The following is an 18,706-nucleotide window of genomic DNA, read 5'->3' as shown; positions in this document are numbered from 1 at the left end:
CTCCAGGGCATCTTCCTGACCCAGAGATCAAATCCAGGTCTCCCGCATTGCAGGCAGATTGTTTACCATCTAAGCCACATTTATCACCATGTAGAGTACAAAACATTGTTTAATATATCACTAAATATGAACTCTGAAACATAATCAAACATTTCAATATGTTTGACTTGAGAAAAAAATCCTTTTAAAATCTGTCAGCAAAAGAAATTTTTTTTTTTAAATTATAGTTACTTGCCTGATCGAGATGCCTGCTAGTTTGTCAGGAGAGAAAATTAGCTGGCATTCAGCTCCCAGAGGAATGTCTCTTTACAGGTGAAAGAAATTATAAAGTCTGCTAACTAAGCAGCACAGTACCATATTATTTCCTTGTGCACCAAGTGAATACAAAGCATAACTAAGTCAATTTCTAGATACCTGAAATACCTTTTAGAGATTGTTGTGTCAATTAAGAAATGCATTCCATGGGCTAACCTCCATGCTTTATTCTGCCCCTTTAAAAATTCACCATCTTTATTACCTCTCACTATTTTTACTAACCAATATAAAAGGCAGTATTGTCTTTTGCACTTTCCCCCCAATAGCAGTAATAGAGGCAGTGTGGAATAATTAGGACACTAAAGTTGACAACTGAATTTAATGTTCCATTATCTGCTTTAGCTCTGTGTGCTGTCTGTGGACATACATGTAATTTTTGGGAACAGCCTTATTGGCATCATGTATCACCTGGGCTTCCCTTATGGCTCAGCTGGTAAGGAATCTTGTCTGCAATGCGGGATACCTGGGTTTGATCCCTGGATTGGGAAGATCCTCTGGAGAAGGGAAAGGCTAACCACTCCAGTATTCTGGCCTGGAGAATTCCTAGTTCATGGGGTCACAAAGAGTCTGACATGACTGAGCGACTTTCACTTTCACTTCATGGTATGAACTAAAATTAAATGGCAAGCAACAATTCACCGAAAGCAATGCTGTTCAAGAATGTATCCAATCATGGAAATGGGAACAATAATCAGTGAAGTATAGACTTGCTAGTAAGGATGGCTATATGCTATATAGCTATATATACCATGAATGGTGGCCTAATACTTGATTAATTGTAATAACACGTATCACTGTAAGAGTAGGAGAAATATGTGTTGAAGAGAGTGAGATTTACTTCAAAAAATTATTATTAATTATTTAATAATAACTGTGGGGTATTGAAAAATATTTAAAAAACAGCAAAAATATGTATAGCAGAGAAACTCCATATTGTGAAACTTGTGTCTATTATCTGGTAAAGATGCAGGTGAAATCTCAAAACCTCTGTTTGTCTCTTTCACCCTAAGTGACATTTGCCTGGACCCAAACTCTCCCTTCTTTGCACCAACTTTTGGATAATATCAAAGATCATTTAATCTTTGTCTTTCCTTTCATACCAATTTAGTTTATTTATTCAACAAATATTTCCTGAGTACCTGTTATATTCTAGAAATAGTGCTAGATGCAAGTAATAATAAAGCAAACCAAGGAGGTCTGGAAAGAAAGAACTCAGGTTGTACATAAACACATTATATGTAAGTATATTAACACATATGTAATATACAAATATATATATATAAACGATTCATATAGTGATTAACATATAGTACCTTATATATAATATCCCTGTACTCATCACTGCAGATACTGCGGGGGGCCACTGAACATATTTTAAGCAAGGTCATGACAGTATTAGATTTGCATTTTTAAAAAATCACCCTGGCAGGAGACAGAAAGGTAGGTTAAAGAGGTGAGCTTGGATGCAGGGAGATGGGTTAGTTGACTGCTATAATTGATGAGAGGTAATAAAGGCTTGTACTGGAAAAATAGCCAGGGTGGGGGGTTATCAAGGAAGGAGAAGAATAAAGAAATGGAAGGAATTCAGGATGATGGTCACAGTTTCGTGTGAAACTAGATACATGTTGGTGCTAGTAACCTTAAAGAATTGGATTAGGTGTGTGGATCTCACATGTGGGTGATTTTGCCTCCCAGGAGACATTTGGCAATGTCTGAAGATATTTTTGGTTGTCACAGTTTGGACAGGGTTGGGATTGTATTGGCATCTCTCAGGTAGAGGCTGAAGAGGCTGCTCGGTGCCGTACCGTGCACACAAAAAGCCCCTACAACAGAGGACTATCCCACCCTTGTCAGCCAGGTTGAGGAAAATGGAAGCAAGATTTAGCCACTTTGGTAGAGAAATAAGATGTTAAACTCAAGTTTGAACATCTTGAATTTAAAGTATCCATTCAATATTATCATTCTGCTTAAATCACATGACTTGTTAAAAATCAACTGGTACTGTGTTGCATTAAATTTGAAAAATTGTTTGCATGAGTGCATGCTCAGTTTTCTCTGATACATCAGACTCCTCTCTCCATGGGATTCTCTAGGCAAGAATATTGTAGTGGGTTGCTATTTCCTATTCCAGGGTAATCTTCCCAACCCAGGGATTGAACCTGTGTCTCTTGCCTCTCTTGATTTGACAAGCAGATTCTTTACCACTGCACACCTGGAAAGCCCACAAATAGTATAGAAAGATTCAGTTATGTATATATGCAGAAATTATGGTTCCTTTTGAACATAAAATAAATATATGTATATATATTATGTAGGAGTATAATTTGAATAGTATTGTCTGAATAATAATATGGGCTGTGGCTACTTTGGAATTAACAAATTATTTAGCTATATTTTATGAAATAGAGGAATACAGTATGTTTTCATATTCTAAAAAACAATGTAGGATACATATCATTGTCTTCAAGAATTTCTCTCTTTATAAAATACTCTTAAAAATCTAAATGGTCAATATGTATTTAAGTTGATAATGGGCTGGAGTAGAGCAAGCAAATTGAAAGAGATAGAAAAGCAAAACTTGTTTCAGTTCCCATTTACAAAATTATACCACCACACACTCGTTCTTCCTAAAGTGTCAACTTTCTACAGGTTATGCAATATTAATAAAATTCAGCTAAATTCCAGTAGTAAATAGAAAACCAGCTTTGGTGCTCTGATCTTAACTACAGAATATTTCTTTTTCTCAAATTGGTTTGTTTTATGTTATATAAGATGATATTTTGGGGAAAAAGTTCTTATCTATTCTTTTCAAAGATATGATGGTTTCCAAGATTTAATTAATAAGACCAACTAATTCATATAATTGTTTCTAAAGTTGAAAATTTTGAGCCAATTATCCACTGCAATTGACCTTTCTGATGTAATACTATTTGAATTGCTATACTCAGCTTATGTTTAATTACACTATGTTTAATTATTATATCTGAATAATGGTTAATGAGCTCCCATGTTTAATTACTGTTTCTGACTAACGTAATCACTCTTAAGTAATCTCTGTCATCAGATAAGCAGTATAAGCTCTGTGGGTCTGTTCTCAGCCTGATTTTGCAGGTTTGTCTTGCTTCATGGGTCCCTTTTGTGCACTGAGTGCCAGTCCCAGGCATTCTCTTAGCTCCTTAAATGAGCAAAGCTGCTTCTACTTTGGGGCCTTCACACTTGTTAATCCTCCTTCCTTCTGCTCTGGTCTTTAGATCTCAGCTCCTGACACCATCTGAAGAACAGTATCTTCTCTGGCTTTCCAGAATACACCCTTCATAGGCCCACTCCCTTTTAATAGCATATCATTGTGCAATTTTCCTTTACACCAGGTACCGCAATTGTTTTTCTTTGTAAGCTGTGTTTAATTTTGTGTCACAGGCTCTGCATAGTAATTCACCAATGTATACTCTACAGCATTTGTTGAATAAATATATGAATATGAATGAATGAGTGACTCAGTCAACCACAAAATTAAAAGATAGGTTTTTAATTGTGAATACTTTATACCTATGGGTTTCTGAAGCCATTTCAGTAGTACAGTGATTGAAAATACAAATGCATATATAAACCAGAAGGTAAAAGAAATTAGTGAAGTATCAGATGTAAGTCAATAAGGTGCTGGATAGGAGAGGACTTCCAGGACAATGATGAAGTGGATTACCTATGCCATTGGTATTCACATTCAATAATTTTAACACTCTGCATGCCAATGAATAATAAACTCATGAGTTTCAGTATGTTAGTTCTCAGATGCTGGGAGCAGTGGCAGCCTCAGAACATGAATGTTAGGCAGATGGTTGCTTATGGTCACATAGCATAGCTCTGCTTAGATGTCACCAAGCCAAGGACCCAAATGTGTATATGAATATTCAAGAATATTCACTCAGTAATGCTCTAAAATTTTATCATTTATTTAAACAGTGTTGATTTAAACAGTATGTATGAAAATAGAAGAAGTGTAAGATAGTCTTGTTCAAGGAATCTCAATGAAAATTTATAATTAAGGCCTAAAATAAACTTGGATCTAGGGTTTATCAGAGTTAGGTAGGACCATGTGGAAAAATGAAAGTGAACATGTTAGTCGCTCAGTTGTGTCTGATTCTTTGTGAGCCCATGAACTGTAGCCCGCCAGGCTCCTCTGTCCATGGAATTCTCCAAGCAAGAATACTGGGGTAGGTAGCCATTCCCTTCTCCAAGGGATCTTCCTGATCCAGAGGTCAAACCCAGATCTCCTGCATTGCAGGCAGATTCTCTACCACTGTGTCACCAAGGAAGCCCTTAGGGCTATGTGAAGACAGCCTCTAATGTGGCCTCCAGTAACCCTGCCTCCTGGGATTCACACCCTTGTATAATACCCTGCATGTGAGTCTAGGTTGGACTTATTGTTTCAGTTCTAATAAAGATAATATGACAAAAGGCATGACAGACACTGAGATTTGGCTAAAAGACTATGGCTTCAATCTGTGTCTTCTCTCTGGTTGCATCTCATATCATTCATTGTGGGGGAAGCCAGCCACCATGTTGTGAATGTATCAACAGTGGAAGACTATCCAGTGAGAAACAAGCTTGTTTATTCAGAGCTCGCTGCACCATGGGAGTCAGTCACTGTCACTTGAATTTGGCAGAAACAAAGACAGTCAGAGGAGTGAGAGAAAAGGAAGGGCTGAAGCCATGAAGGTGTACCCTTTAGGAGGCTGTTGGCCTGAGGGAGCTGAAGGCAGACTAAGCAGAAGTGGGACATCCTCTGTGATTGGTTAGCGAGCACATTTGACTTTCTCTGCTTGGTCCTTAATTGGATGTAGAGGGTAAAAATTAGGGAAGCTGACCATCTTGGCCATTTGGACCGATTGCAACAGAGGTTGTGGTTTGACTTTCCAGATAGTTTGCTGCAGAGGTTACAAGTGGGCTTCCTGGGATGGTTGCTGTTGTTGGAGATCAGAGTTTTAATTTTATGTATAGTCTGATCATTGTTCATTTTATATTAAGTCTCTTGTGAGGTGACCCTCATGAGAGACCCATATAAATGACACTAGAAGCAGATTTTCAAAGGCCTCCAATAGCTATATGACTGAGCTTGGAAGCAGAGCTTCACCCAGTGGAGCTTTGGGGTGACTGTAACCCTGGAAGACCCTTGATTGCAGTCTTGTGGAAGAGCCTCTGCTGAGACTCCTTAGCTAAGTTGCCATCTGATTCCTGGTGAATAGAAACTGCCATAATAAATGCTTATTGTTTTCTGGCACTAAATTATGGGATATTTTGTTATGCAGCAATCATTAACTAATACAGATCATCTTCTGTCAATCAGAGCACTGAGAATTTTAGCTCAAGAACTAAGATTTTTATAGGCCATTGCAGTATTTCTCAGAAGGCATAATATCTTTCCAAGAAATATGGAAATTAGGTCGAAAGTTAAGTCACTTTAACTTTAGTGACTTTAACTTAAGTCACTTGAACCTTTTTAGGTCAAGTTAAGTCACTCGAACAAGGTTCAAGTCCTTGTTGAATCTCCTTTCCTTTTCTATTTTATTTAATAACAATGTCATATACCCAGTCTAGTAGCCATGAAAATGTTGAGTCATCTGATTCTTTAACCAAATATTTATTGAGTCTCTACTATGTACTAGGTACTATTTGATCACTCAGAATATGGCAAAATTACCTGCCCTTGTGGAGCTCACATTCTAGTGTAAAAAAAAAAAAAAGAAAATAAACAAAACGCTTAACTCTATGGGGAGAGTAAGGGCAAGTTCTACATCATCACATGGTATGCAATAAAGAATAAGTTGTGTTGGGTATCTCTGGTGGCTCAGTGGTAAAGAATCCACCGGTCAATGCAGGAGATGCGGATTGGATCCCTGATCCAGGAAGACTCCACATGCTGTGGAGCAACTAAGTCTGTGAGCCACAGCTATGGAGCCTGAGCTCCAGAGCTCATGCGTCACAACTACCGAGCCCCCATGCTGCAACTACTGAATGAAGCCTGTGTGCCCTAGAGCCTGTGGTCCTCAACAAGAGAAGCCGCCACAATGAAAAGCCTGTGCGCTATAAGGAAGACTAGCCTCTACTTACTACAACTAGAGAAAGCCCATGCAGCAACAAAGAAAGACCCAGCACAACCATAAATAGATAAACTTAAAAAAGAATAAGCTGTGTTGAGGCACAATCGGAGTCAAGCATCAGGTCAAGAAGTATAGGCCTCCCAATTCTTGATAGTCTGAAAGTGATGACTGCTGGATGTAAAATGGTTCTGTGCGCCAGTGAAAGGACATTGTCTTCCTTGCTCTTCCTTTGTTCTATGAGAGCATGTGGACAGCTGGTTTGCTCTTGGAGGGACTACTTGAGTACTTGGACAGCAGTTTAGAATTGTTGGCTAGGAAAGGCAGCTAGCCAGCATGTGGAAACCTTGGATAGTTCCAGGCCTTTGTTCTAGAAGAAGCCAATGTGCCTGTGAATTTCCATGGCACCTGAGTTCAGGTGTAACTCCTCCATCCAGGATTAGGAGGCTCTCCAACCTTTGTCACAGATTTCTTAGAGTCATTTTCTGCTTACTGCAGTGGCATGATAAATATGTCATTTATGGATTGCATTATGTGATATGTGCTATGGAAAAAGTAAAAAGTAAAAATAAAGCATGCTATGTAGGCTAGAGAATGTGGAGTGGAGGGTGGGCTGTAAAGAGTACACTGGATGTATCTGAAGAATGGTAAGGAGGCCAACACAGCCGAGTAGATTGTGAGAAGGAGAGAGGAGTAAGAGAGGAAGTGAGAAAAGTCAAGTGGAGGTAGATCATACAGGGCCTTGTGGGTTTTTTTTTTTTTTTAATGAACCTTGCTTTTACTGTAAAGTGAGGAGCAATCAGAGATTTGTCAGCAAATTGACCGAGTCCTGTGTTTTAGAAACTTCACTGTGCTGTTGTTTAGAGTATAGTCTAGACATGTCTGGAATTCAGGAAAGAGGTCTAGACTGGAGATATGCAACTGGGAATCACTGGCTCACATAGAATATTTAAAGCCACGAAACCGGATGAGATTACCAAAACGTGAATCTGCATAGAGAAAAGAAGAGGGCTGAAGCCTGGGCCCTGGGAATTCTAAAATTAGAAGGATGGAGGAGGAGGGGAAACAGCATAGGAAACCAAAAAAGAATGACCAGTGAGACAGTAGGAAGTCCAAGAAATTATAGTGTGCTGGAAATATGGTAAAGGAACTAAATGTATTAAGGAGGAGGGAGTGAGAAACTGTCAAATGCTGTTGTATGTCGCCTGTGATGGGGACTGAAATTCACTAATAAATTTGGCAACTGAGTGGATGTCATCAGTGAAGCGTACAGAATTTGTTTTAGAGGAATAGTAGAGGCAAAGCCTGATAGAAGTAAGTTTTTCAGAAAAATGGAAAAGGGAATTAGAGAGAAGGATAATATACAGATCTTGAGTAATTCTGATACAGAGTTTCAGAGAATTGGAGCAGTAGCCAGAAGCAAAGTTAGCAACATCTCTCTCAACCCCTACCGATAATGGGATATCACATCTAGTTTCCAAATCTAATCTTACCTTTTAACAGTATTTTCCTTTGTGTTCATGATTTTGTCCTGGAGATTTTCATCTGGTTCTCTGTTCTCTCTCATCTGGCCTATGACCTCACATCTCACTAGAATAATTATAATACCATATTACCATCCCACTATCTCCATAGCAGCTTCCTGCTTCGTTATGCCCACTTGGATTCTCTCCCCAATACGTTCCATTTATGATGTCATTGCCCTAAGTTAATTTAAGTCTTTAAACGGCTTCCCCAATACAGATTGGTTGTAGCTTGTAAGCGGGCTGGCGCTTCAGCAACACAGAAAGGCAAAAACCAGGCCAAAAGAGGAAACTAGATCTCAATTGTGCAGTGGGGCTAGCCTGCCAGGTGGGGCCGCTGTTGTAAGACTTAACAGTGTCCAAATTATGGAGACCATTTCCCCTCATCGAGAGATGTTGGGGGGAGGGAGGTGGGAGGGGGGTTCATGTTTGGGAACGCATGTAAGAATTAAGATTTTAAAATTAAAAAAAAAAAAATAAATATAAAAAAAAAAAAAAGAACTTTCAGGAGTCAGAGGCCTCGTTTTATAGGTCAGAAGATGAAAGCTCTTGACTTTTTTAGGAAAAAGTCAAGGAAATAAAAAAGACTTTCCCTTGTGTAGTTTAGCCTCATTATTATGCAAAGTGTTGTATTTAGGACTACAGATGATTTTAAAGACCCACATTTTGGGAATATGAGATTCCTAAATTTCTGACAGGTTTAGTTCTCACTGGTTTAGATTTCACTTGTAGATGGATGGTTTTCAGGCCAAACATTAGTTGACATTTGTTATTTCATTTCATAAATGTACCAAGATATGCTCTTCTACATTATGAATATATTTATATATTTTTTCTGTAAATATGTCTATATATTCACTTACCTTTTTAGCTTTTCCTTCTGATTTTGAAACTAATTTTATTTTGTTTTCAGTTCAGTTCAGTCACTCAGTTGTGTCCGACTCTTTGCGACCCCATAGACTGCAGCACATCAGGTTTCCCTGTCCATCACCAACTACTGGAGCTTGTTCAAACTCATGTCCATTGCATCAGTGATGCTGTCCAACCATCTCATCCTCTGTTGTCCCCTTCTTCTCCCACCTTAAATCTTTCCCAGCATCAGGGTCTTTTCCAATGAGTCAGTTCTTCACATAAGGTGGCCAAAGTATTGGATTTTCAGCTTCCAGTAATATAAAATCATTAAATTTGTTGATGCAAATTTGTTATTGCTCCTGAAATAACATTGCTAACCTTTCCTGATTCGATATATATTTTTGTGAACCAGGGAACTGATTGTATAATCACTGTAATTTGATGAAAAAGATACCTTATTTATTTTTTAAATCTCACATCTTATAATCAGAGATACCTTCATGCAATAATATCACACTTTCTAAAGTGTGTGTTCCATAATACAGTATAACTCATGACTTTTTATAATGTTTGATGACATTAAAAAAATTGTGGCTCACACCAGGCAGGTTAATCATACTCGGAAATATCAGATGTTCCTAATTACATGCTGATTGCTCAACTCCTGTTTCAGCCAGAGGGAAAGTGTTCAGAAGTTTCCTGTAAAATCATGTGATTCACCTCTGTGCAATGTCTCTGCTCACTCCTGTGATTACTCTATTTAAAGCACGTATCTTTTAGTAGTGGCTTCGTCCCTTGCGTTTTTTCTATACGTCACTCCCATGACTGTTAGAGAAGAGTTGTATTTTTCTGTTTTGAGTTATATTTGGTTTACTTACTACTCATGGGGAAAATTACTCTCTGGTTTACCTATTCCATATTTTAAGTGATAGTGTTTTTATAAATTTAAATCTTCTCTCTAAACAGATTCAATCATTTTATACACATACGACTTGCATCACCAAACATTTCACATAAGTTTTTATGAGAGCTAGGACCTAACATTCCATGCTTTGCATTGAGATTATTATCTGTATATTACTTTAGATTTTATGAAGACTGAAACATATATTTTTAGTGTTTTTCAGTTTTTGCACTGTTCAGATTTTACATTAGTTAGCTATCCAGAGATGATATTAAACTGGGACATTAACCACATTCTTTGCTTATCATCACCTATGGATCCTCCAAGATGCGAATCATATCCTTTCCCTAATTGATGCACATTTTCCTGAAACTAAACTGGAAGGTCCCCATTTCATCCTCATATTATGCCTGTAGTTAATTGGTATTTTGATTGAACCAGAAGAAAAATAAAAATGTCCATGAATCAAAGGAAATTATTCTCATTAGATATGAAACAAAGAAAGCAGTGGTTTTGAGAACAAATATTATTCAAAAATATTCTCATTAAAATAAATTGCTCTCTCTGGTATAATAAAATTCTTCTAAAGAGAAGCATCTGGCAGAATCATATAATTTACTGTAGCATAACATTTGGGATGAATTAAGTTGCTTCATGTCACAAAATGCTTTCAAGACTTCTCAATATTTTTTCTTCATTTTAACTTATCTCTGTCTCACAGTTCTCCAATTAGATTGTTTCTTACTCAGTATTTCTTTAAAGGCATCACATTATAAATGTTATATGGAAGTTGCAGTCCCTTGAAGGTTAGAAATATTAAAAAATGGAATTCATTCAAGCCCATGTGTGGAATGTGAAAGTCTTCCTGTGCTGGATTCACGTGCACAGTTTTTCATATTAATTAGTGGGAAGACTGAGCTCCAAGTGCTGAGATAAATGAGCTGTGGAAGTGGACACTGAGAAAAAGACTGTCATTTGAGCTCATGTGTTTGCCAGGCACCCATGTGTAAACCTGCTATCACCCTACATTTGAGCTAACTGAGTTATTATGTTATTGAAGACGCATTAAAATTAAACATCAATGGACCTTAAAGTTGGAAAAAATTTTAGAGGCCATCTTATCCTTTAGTTTCACCATCATTTCAGATCAACTATTTCAAGAGCTACTCTAACAGGACACCCACTAGTTTTCAAGGAAGCCCATTCCATTTTCAGAAAGCTTTTTATTGGATTGAGATATGGCTTCTGTTTCCATATTTTATTTCCAGATCTAGAAAACTCTTCAAACTTATCTTCTATATAGGGGCCTTTATATTTCCAAGTTGGCTTTCACATACCTCCTAAATATTTTTTAAGTGGTATGTACATAGTACTATAAGAAATCTTGAGGGGAGTTAAACAGTGACACCATTGCCTCTCAAGAAAATATATTAGAATAAATTTAAACAGTATGAGATTTGATCAAATACTAGGGTAAAAACTCCACTCAATATTTACAAGCGGTGAGGGGCTATTTTTTAAACTATCTCTAATTGTGGATAATATTTTTAATAAATTAGGAAAACTTTAAAAGATTTTATGCTGAAAGCACTGAAAATATCTTGAATAAAGTCACAGTAAACCATTTTTTTTAAATAAATAGACATAGGCTTAAGCATAAGAGAGGGTATAATTAACTATGAATGAACTGACATAGATTATTGTTACTCAATGAATGCATGGACTGGCAGTAGCAGTCTCCACTGGACACGTGTTAGGCAAACAGATTTTCAGTCCCTACCCTAGATCTACTGAATCACAAGCTTCATGTAACAAGAGCATAATGTGATTCATACACAAGCACTGGCATATATTAGAGACCAGTAATAGAAAGTCAGAAAATAGAAAGTTCAGAAAGTAGTTAAGAAACTATTCTTTAGAATGTGGGGACCACGGTAGGAGAGGAAGGGGTTAAGAATCATTCCTTTTTGGAGGAATAGTAAGTGCAAATGCCTCGAGGTAGAAATTACTCAAGGTAGAAATTACCGGGGACGTTGAAGAGACTGACCTCATGTAGTGTGAAGGATACCTGTTAAGGAATAGAAGTACATCAGGGACTTTCCTGGTGGTCCAGTGGTTAAGACTCCATGCTACTACTTAAGAAGGTGCAAGTTCCACCCCTGGTCTGGAAAGTAAGATGGAAGGTGTCGCTTGGTGTGGCCAAAACAGAAAAACAAAAAACAATCATTACATGAGGCTAAAGGATCTTGAAACAAAGTACGTTTTTTTCCTATTTGATGTGGTAAATTAGGAACTCTGTACAGATTAGACTATATTGGAAAATAAGAAAATAAGGGAAAGAAATTTGCTGAAAGTATATCCAGGCAGGAAATTATAAGACCCTGGTCTAGAATGGTAGCAATGAAAAAAGAATGAAACCACCATTCCTCAAATCCTCAGTTCATTTATAACTTAAATTTTTATTTCACAAAAAATATGCTTGTGTTTATCTATTTCTATGGAGTGTATTCCCAGGACTGTTTTGCCTGTTTAAAAAGTATTGGTTTTTGTTTGTTTGTTTTGTTTTTGATGGTGGTTTTAAAAAATGATGAAGGGTTTTCTATTTTCACTAACAGTAGAAAAAGGCACACTTTCTTTTGAAATACTGCCAGCAACAGATCATATAATTCCTTATTTTTTGGCAGCCCATTGGATGTAGAATGATGTCTCATCATTATTTTCATTTATATTTCTATGACTCATGTTTTTCCTGGCTATTTAAATATACCCTTTTGTGAGTTTTCCATTCAAAACCTTTGCCTGTATTGTTTTTATCCTTAACAATTGTGAAGTGTCCTCTGAATATGCTTAGTATTAACCATTTTCTGCCTCCTCTACAAATGGTGTTTCCCAATTTACTGATGATCATTTAACTGAATTAGGGTATGCTCTGTTATACAAAAACACTTAACATTTTTATAAGCAAATATATATTTCTTGGAAACTTTTGAATTTTCTCTCTAGACTAGAAAATCTTCCCTGGTGGTTCAGTGACAAAGAATCCTCCTGCCAATGCAGGAGGCCCAGGTTCAGTCCCTGGATTAGGAAGTTCCCCTGGGGAAGGAAATGGCAGCCTACTCCAGTATTCTTGCCTGGGAAATCCCATGGAGGAGCCTGGCAGGCTACTGTCCATGGGGTCACAAAGAGTCAGACGTGACTTAGCGATTAAACAACAACAATCTAGACTAGAAAAGTCTCTTAATTTCTAGTCAATTATATGATATCTTAAATCTTCTTATAAAAATGTGTTTTATTTCTTTTCATATTATTAGATTTTAATGTCATTGAAAATGATTATTGTTTTGACATGGGGTAGACATCCAACTTAATTTTCTTATAGATGTGTAGTCAATTGTACGATCATTATGTTTGAAATGGCTATCAGATTTATCACTTACTATATTCCCTTATATGTCAGAACCTATTTTCTGGGCTCTCTATTTTCCCAATTTATTGATCCAGTCTTATGCTAATATCATGTGGTTTATGTTTTGTAATATTTTAACATTTTGTAAGGTTAACCCCTCTCAGCATCTATTTTTAGATACTTAATTAAAACAATATAATTTTAATTGAGATTGTATTACATTTATTTATTACTTTTAGAAGAATTGAGTTTTATTGTATTAAATATCCCCACTCAGTAACACAATGTGTCTTTGCATTTATTCAGATTCTATATCACCATAGCTTGAAAAATAATTTTTTATGTAAAGCTTACTTATTTTTTTCTAAATATTCTAGCATTTTATCCAAAAAGACAAAGAAGTAAAATGTATGTTTTTCATTTTCTGGTTCTAGAGAGTTAGTGCTCTATTAGAGAAAAGCTGTCATTTCTCTCTTTAACTTCTCTCTCTCATGCTCCCAATGTACTTTAGATTTTTGACCTGGGCCTCGTTTTTTTTTTTTTTTTTTAATATATAATATTTTGTCATTTCTTTTCCAATTCATTTTACTACAATATTGAAAACAGTTTTGGATGTAAATGGCGATGATAGACATTGTTTTGTTCCTGATTTTAATGAAGTAGACTGAGCGACTTCACTTTCACTTTTCACTTTCATGCATTGGAGAAGGCAATGGCAACCCACTCCAGTGTTCTTGCCTGGAGAATCCCAGGGACTGGGGAGCCTGGTGGGCTTCCATCTATGGGGTCGCACAGAGTCGGACACGACTGAAGCAACTTAGCAGCAGTAGCCGCAGCGTATGTAAAATAGAGTTCTTTGATTCCTAACTTACTTAGATTTTTAATAATATACAATAGTGAAATTTTATCAAAAGCTTTTTTAAATCAATTGAAGTTGTTGACATCATTGATTATTAATTTATTTATTTTCAATTAGGCATTTTTGCCTCTGTGGAGTAAATATTTGTTCTCAATGTGATAATTGTTTTGTATCATGCTAATTCTAGTTATGAATTAGCTGTAAGTAACTGGTAACTGGGATTCCCTGGTGGCTTAATGGTAACTCAGTGAAACCAAGCCATGCCTGCGAGGCAACCCAAGATGGGCGGGTTATGGTGGAGAGGTCTGACAGAACATGGTCCACTGGGAAGGGAATGGCAAGCCACTTCGGTATTCTTGCCTTGAGAACCCCATGAACAGTATGAAAAGGCAATATGATAGGACACCAAAAGAGGAACTCCCCAGGTCATTAGGTGCCCCATATGCTACTGGAGATCAGAGGAGAAATAACTACAGAAAGAACGAAGGGATGGAGCCAAAGCAAAAACAATAGCCAGCTGTTGATGTGACTGGTGATAGAAGCAAGATCTGATGCTGTAAAGAGCAATATTGCGTAGGAACCTGGAATGTTAGGTCCATGAATCAAGGCAAGTTGGAAGTGGTCAAACAAGAGATGGCAAGGGTGAACGTCGACATTCTAGGAATCAGTGAACTAAAATGGACTGGACTGGGTGAATTTAACTCAGATGACCATTATATCTACCACTGTGGGCAGGAATCCCTCAGAAGAAATGGAGGAGCCATCATGGTCAACAAAAGAGTCTGAAATGCAGTACTTGGATGCAATCTCAAAAACGACAGAATGATCTCTGTTCATTTCCAAGGCAAACCATTCAATATCACAGTTAAACAAGTCTATTCCCCAACCAGAAATGCTGAAGAAGCTGAAGTTGAAAGGTTTTATGAAGACTTACAAGACCTTTTAGAACTAACACCCCAAAAAGATGTCCTATTCATTATAGGGGACTGGAATGCAAAAGTAGGAAGTCAAGAAACACCTGGAGTAACAGGCAAATTTGGCCTTGGAATGCGGAATGAAGCAGGGCAAAGACTAATAGAGTTTTGCCAAGAAAATGCACTGGTCATAGCAAACACCCTCTTCCAACAACACAAGAGAAGACTCTACACATGGACATCACCAGATGGTCAATACTGAAATCAGATTGATTATATTCTTTGCAGCCAAAGATGGAGAAGCTCTATACAGTCAACAAAAACAAGACCAGGAGCTGACTGTGGCTCAGATCATGAACTCCTTATTACCAAATTCAGACTCAAATTGAAGAAAGTAGGGAAAACCGCTAGACCATTCAGGTATGACCTAAATCAACTCCCTCATGATTATACAGTGGAAGTGAGAAGTAGATTTAAGGGCCTCGATCTGATAGATAGAGTGCCTGATGAACTATGGAATGAGGTTCGTGACATTGTACAGGAGACAGGGATCAAGACCATCCCCATGGGAAAGAAATGCAAGAAAGCAAAATGGCTGTCTGGGGAGGGCTTACAAATAGCTATGAAAAGAAGAGAGGCAAAAAGCAAAGGAGAAAAGGAAAGATATAGGCATCTAAATGCAGAGTTCCAAAGAATAGCAAGGAGAGATAAGAAAGCCTTCTTCAGTGATCAATGCAAAGAAATAGAGGAAAACAACAGAGTGGGAAAGACTAGAGATCTCTTTAAGAAAATTAGAGATACCAAGGGAACATTTCATGCAAAGATGGGCTCGATAAAGGACAGAAATGGTATGGACCTAACAGAAGCAGAAGCTATTAAGAAGAGGTGGCAAGAATACACGGAAGAACTGTACAAAAAAGATCTTCACAACCCAGATAGTCATGATGATGTGATCACTAATCTAGAGCCAATATCTTGGAATGTGAAGTCAAGTGGGCCTTAGAAAGCATCACTATGAACAAAGCTAGTGGAGGTGATGGAATTCCAGTTGAGCTGCTTCAAATCCTGAAAGATGATGCTGTGAAAGTGCTGCACTCAATATGCCAGCAAATTTGGAAAACTCAGCAGTGGCCACAGGACTGGAAAAGGTCAGTTTTCATTCCAATCCCGAAGAAAGGTAATACCAAAGAATATTCAAACTACCGCACAATTGCACTCATCTCACACGCTAGTAAAGTAATGCTCAGAATTCTCCAAGCCAGGCTTCAGCAATACGTGAACCGTGAACTCCCTGACGTTCAAGCTGGTTTTAGAAAAGGCAGAGGAACCAGAGATCAATTGTCAACATCCTCTGGATCATGGAAAAAGCAAGAGAGTTCAAGAAAACATCTACTTCTGCTTTATTGACTATGCCAAAGTGTTTGCCTGTGTGGGTCACAATAAACTGTGGAAAATACTGAAACAGATGGGAATACCAGACCACCTACCCTGCCTCTTGAGAAATCTGTATGCAGGTCAGGAAGCACCAGTTAGAACTGGACATGGGACAACAGACTGGTTTCAAATAGGAAAAGGAGTATTTCAAGGCTGTATATTGTCACCCTGCTTATTTAGCTTCTATGCAGAATACATCATGAGAAACGCTGGGCTGGAAGAAACACAAGCTGGAATCAAGATTGCCGGGAGAAATATCAAGAACCTCAGATATGCAGATGACACCACCCTTATGGCAGAAAGTGAAGAGGAGCTAAAAAGCCTCTTGATGAAAGTGAAAGAGGAGAGTGAAAAAGTTGGCTTAAAGCTCAACATTCAGAAAACAAAGATCATGGCTTCCGGTCCCATCACTTCAGGGGAAATAGATGGGGAAACAGTGGAAACAGTGTCAGACTTTATTTTTGGGGGCTCCAGAATCACTGCAGATGGTGACTGCAGCCATGAAATTAAAAGACGCTTACTCCTTGGAAGAAAAGTTATGACCAACCTAGATAGCATATTCAAAAGCAGAGACATTACTTTGCCAACTAAGGTCCGTCTAGTCAAGGCTATGGTTTTTCCTGTGGTCATGTATGGATGTGAGAGTTGGACTGTGTAGAAGGCTGAGCACCGAAGAATTGATGCTTTTGAACTGTGGTGTTGGAGAAGACTCTTAAGAGTCCCTTGGACTGCAGGGAGATCCAACCAGTCCATTCTGAAGGAGATCAACCCTGGGATTTCTTTGGAAGAAATGATGCTAAAGCTGAAACTCCAGTACTTTGGCCGCCTGATGAGAAGAGTTGACTCATTGGAAAAAACTCTGATGCTGGGAGGAATTGGGGGCAGGAGGAGAAGGGGACGACCGAGGATGAGATGGCTGGATGGCATCATGGACTCAATGGATGTGAGTCTGAGTGAACTCTGGGAGATGGTGATGAACAGGGAGGCCTGGCATGCTTCGATTCATGGGGTCGCAAAGAGTCGGACACGACTGAGCGACTGAATTGAACTGAACTGAACTGAACTGAGCCATCTTTGCCTCTGTGGAGTAAATATTTGTTCTCAATGTGATAATTGTTTTGTGTAATGCTAATTCTAGTTATGAATTAGCTGTAAGTAACTGGTAACTGGGATTCCCAGGTGTCTTAATGGTAAGGAATCTGTCTGTCAGTGCAGGAAATTAGGGTTTGATCCCTGGTCAAGAAGATCCCCTGGAAAAGAAAATGGCAACCCACTCCAGTATTTTTGCCTAGGAGTTAAACAGGCAAAGAAGCAGTCTGGCAGGCTACTGTCCATGGGGTTGCAAAAGAGTTGGACATGACTCAGTGACTAAATAACAACTGGTTACTTATATATATATGTGTGTGTGTGTAAATATATATATATCTTCTCTTTCATTTTATTTCACATTTTCCTCATGATAATGATTCCTCTCAAAACAAAAAACTGTAACAGGTTTATGAAGGGAGAAACAAGAATGTGATAGATGAGTGAAGCCCTGCTTGGTCTTAACTAGATTAGTGAAGTTATTGGTGGGAAGAGTTGCTGCCATATAAAAAGGTGGCACTTAGAGGTGGTGGGAGGCATGGTCCAACAGGATCAATAGCCAAAGTCTTCTTCCTCATGCATTCTAACTTCTAATCAATGCTGCAGTTGTTCAGGATGAAGTGTATATGTATCAAGGCACACAGGATCTCAACTTCCTGTTCAGTCAGGTTCTGCACATCGAGGGCCAGCTTCAGGTAAGGGAGCTTGTCTGGGACGTGCAGAGAGTGGAGTTCATGCTCAGTGAGCCGTGTGAGGTTGTGTTCATCCTGGGGTAATCCAAATCTGCTCCACAGAAGAATTCACTGCAGTGAAACCTAGAGAAATTGGGGAGCCCAGCATGTCTTGCAGAATCTCATGTGTTACGCCTACTGGGTAAACTATAGGATGGGGACCAAATGGGGGGAGGGGAGGCATAGTTTTGGGCTGTGGAAGCCGCTACAGCAAGACAGGGACTCCCGACTACAAAGAATGTTCCTTTTTTTCTTTGTTCTGTTGTTTCTTTTGTGTCCGGCTTTGTTATTAATATTTGATGGCTTTTATAAATGAACTGTGAAAGCTTCCAACTTTTACAGTAGTTGAGAGTGAAATATCTGATATTTAGATGTTATAGAACTCATGTGTAAAGTCTGCTGGTTCTGGATTCTTCCTCCTTTTTCTTTTCCCTATGAAACTGAATCTAGACTCTGGCATTTGTTAACTCATATGGTTCACTGTATACAGGAGTGCAGTCTAAACATTTCACGAAGGTGCCTGGTCTAAGGGTTGAGTGGGTGCTACGTTTATCTGGGGCTTTGCTCTGTAAGGTCCTGCCTCTGGT

The 18,706-nt window shown here is 38.2% G+C and overlaps 1 protein-coding gene across 2 annotated transcripts in view; it reads left to right on the top strand.

The window, feature by feature from the left end:
* GPC5 (glypican 5) overlaps positions 1-18,706 on the top strand; it is a 1,608,220-nt gene that overhangs the window by 255,292 nt on the left and 1,334,222 nt on the right. The window lies entirely within an intron of this gene.

Source organism: Capra hircus, chromosome 12 (assembly GCF_001704415.2).
Source record: "Capra hircus breed San Clemente chromosome 12, ASM170441v1, whole genome shotgun sequence".
Taxonomy (NCBI): Eukaryota; Metazoa; Chordata; class Mammalia; order Artiodactyla; family Bovidae; genus Capra; species Capra hircus.
The sequence above is the reverse complement of the archived record's forward strand: the minus strand, read 5'-3'. Positions and strand labels throughout refer to the sequence as shown.